Source organism: Tupaia chinensis, unplaced genomic scaffold (genome assembly GCF_000334495.1).
Source record: "Tupaia chinensis unplaced genomic scaffold, TupChi_1.0 Scaffold138619_1, whole genome shotgun sequence".
In the NCBI taxonomy this organism is placed as follows: Eukaryota; Metazoa; Chordata; class Mammalia; order Scandentia; family Tupaiidae; genus Tupaia; species Tupaia belangeri.
In genome coordinates, this window is record NW_006198512.1 from 1,049,254 (window position 1) to 1,052,635 (window position 3,382).

Genomic DNA, 3,382 nt, shown 5'->3' on the forward strand with positions numbered 1-3,382 from the left:
GGACTCAAACTATGCAGTTGGCCATGTGGGGTCCAGTGCCTTAACCACCACACTACCTGCTGGCCTTTTAGAAAAGGAAGCAGCAGTTCGCTGGGCACGGTGCCACTCGGGCAAACAGGCGGTGAGAGGGTCTAGTGGCCACATTTTACAAAAAAAAAAAAAAAAAGCTTCCGAGGATCCCCAAGGGCTGGTAGTGCAGGGCCTGCACTGGGGACTACGCAAGGAGCGGGGAGAACCTGCTGGACCTTGGCTGCCAACACAACCCCGCTGGAGACAGGAAACCAGAATGCCACACGAAGAAAGCAGGAACTCTGTGCTGTTGCTCTCTGCGAGCCAGGCTTCGGGCAGGGCTGCCCAGAGCTGCCAGGGGCCTCTGTAACCCTGGGCACACACTGAGAACACCCTGCACCCCAGCTGGGTCTGTCGGCAGCTGGGAGATCGTGCGGCAGACGGACCCCTGCCTCCACCGGCAGTGGCCGGGGTCTCTGGCAGGTAGGGGCTCCCTGCTGGTCTTCCCCTCGAGACGGGCCTTCTGGGAGGTAACTGATGACTAGGGCAGTGGGCTGCGAGGCCTAGGTGTGGACTGAAGTCACGTCACTTCAGCGGCCTTGCCGGGGGCACAGGGCCTGCTGCAAACCCAGGCCTGCGTCCCTCATGGTCCAGACTGTAGGCCAGGTGGCCTCTGGGGCTCAGAGTCTTGGTCACATGGGCCCACAGGGGTTGATCCTCCTATGACCTGGCCTGGACCATGGGTTCTGAGCCCTGGTACATCTCCTCTGTCCCCTGTGACCTCACGGGGGCAGTGGTGCTGGGACAATACAGACAAGCCCAAGGCCCAGAGGTAAGCTGGAGGCTGTGGCCCTGCCAAGGGCATCTGTGCTCAGGGCAGGGAGATGCCAGCCCTGGGGGGGCCGTTGGCAAACAAAGAGACCTGGAAGTGGCCTCGTCCCAGGGGAGGGTACCGACTGGCTCTGAACAGGAAACTGGGAAATTGCCGCTCCCCGCTAATCCCAGAGCCAATTAGCGGCTCCACGGGCCAGGCTGTGGGGACGGACACTCCCTGCAGGGCTGGTGGGAGTGTAAATTGGTTAACCTCACCGAAAGGCAATTTGGCAAAATCTGTCCAAGTGACAAAGGCGTACACTTTGTGACCCGGTAGCTGTTCTCGGGAACTCACTCTGCAGGTGGGCCCGACTGGCAAGTCCCAGGCTTCCTGCCACCTCGTCAGTGACCGTGGAAGGGCTGTTCAACCACATCCTTCCTGAAGCAGAGTACTACACAGCCATCAAAAAGATCCAGGTGCCTGGGGGGTACTGGTGCTGGGGGACACTCAGAACTCAGCGACCTGAGCAGTGGGCCCTGAACAACCGCCCTGCAGGCTACTCTGTGGGAAGGGAGACCAAGCACCTGGACTGTTTTGGTGTAAACGTCAGAGACCAGAGACCGTGTTGTCTGAGACAGTGTTGTCTGCACGGGGTACAGACTGGGGTCAAGGGGTTCAGAGAGACTTTCTTTTCCTTTTTCTTATTTAATTTTTTTCCCAAAGGGTGCTCTCTCACCTCGGAGAGACACAGAAAAAGTGAGAAAGCAACCCCCAGAGGGGATGGTCACACCCCAATCCCTTCTCCTCCATTCTTCTCTTGCCCAGGGTGACTTTGAAGCAACCAAGTCCGTGACTCAAATCACACAGTCGGCCATGTGGGATCCAGTGCCTTAACTTCTATGCCACCTGCTGGCCTAGAGAGACTTTCTTACACCTTTTTTGTACTTTCTGTTTTAAACCACATAACTATAATATCCATTAGAAATATAACAATAATGACAGTAATAGGAAGTCCTTTTATTTATTTGTTTGTTTGTTTATTTATATTGTTAGAGACCACATGCACTCACCTAAGAGAGAGAACCCCTGGTGGGGTGTGGTCACGCTGCAATCCTTCCTTCTCGGCTTCTCCATCCCATCAAGATTGGGGCATGCACGCATATGCACGCCGTGTGTTTTCGAGCCTCCATGGCCAGGGTTGTGGCTTGGCTGTGCTCCAGGGGTCGTCCTGGAAAGATTCCTCGCAGTCTCTCCTGGATTTTGGGAAAGTTGTGGGTTTTGTTGTTGTGGTGGTTGTTGTTTTTTAAACTGTACTTACTTATCTCTTCCACAAATAAATAGATGCATAGAGAGACAGACAGAGATAGGGAGACAGGAACACTCAATGGGGTCTTCAGGGAGCTCCTGAGACGTGAATCCAGGACCTTTCCCAGGTCCAGTCATGGTACTGCTCTGCTGCCTCCTTGCTCCAGGCCTTAGGTAAGCTTCCTACTAGAGACCCAAAGTGCCCTGTAACCTTCATTATCCTTATTTTTTTTTTTTTTCAATCGGCAGAGAGTGAAGGGAGAGAGAGAGACAGAGAAGGCGTTCCCCCGTAGTGGGCTGTGGCCACACAGCAACCCTTCCTCCTCCATTCCTCCTTCCCACCAGGATTTTGGGCATGTACATGCATGTACCTAGCGTATTCTCCAAACTGCTGGGGTCAGGGTTTGAACTGCAGTCAGCCATGTGGGATCAGAGTCCTTCAGCCACTGAGCTGTGGGGCCAGCCCTGTTCTTAGTTTTAGAAAGCCTTTAACACGTATTTGTATTTGTTTCTAATTGTCAAAGTCATATGTGACGATTCTCTTCTGTAAGATGTGGTTACTGACAGGCGTTGGTGTGAACATTACCTGTGGTGATGCGCCTCCAGTAGCTGCTTGTGGCCTGGCCACACAGGCATGGCACACTGTTCAGCTCTGGCTGGCCCTCTGAAAATACCAGAAAAATACAAATGAGAAAAACAGAGCTTGCCCAAGTAGAAATTTGGTGTGTGTATACACACACACACACAACTATATATATATATATAAATAGACCATAGATTAGTTTATTTTTAATGCCCATCATGCCATGGATTCCTAGGGAATAGGTTCCAGTAGCTCAGGCTCCTTTCCATTGGTTCTCACACAGCGGCTGCTCTGGGTGGAGCAGGCTGGCGGTTTAGCTGACCCCAGGTCCCTTTCTCTTCGGCTTCCGTCTTCTCTCGTCATTTTCCTTCACACGTTTTTCGGAAGCTCTCTCTGCCTCCTAGAATGTTTAATATGCTCAATACGCACATTCACTCTCTTGGCAAGAATCTTGCCCTTAACTTGTTTGTTTACAACAGTGCCAACAGCATGCTGGGTAAGTGTAGACTCTTCCAGTGTTGCCATGGTCACATCTGTGGGACATTCCTTTTGAACAGTACCCACGCCCTGGATGTCTACACTATCACCTTTCTTGTAGATTCCCATGTATGTTGCCAAAGGAACCACTGCGTGTTTTCTGAAGACCTGGAGAACATGTATTGGCGCCTCTC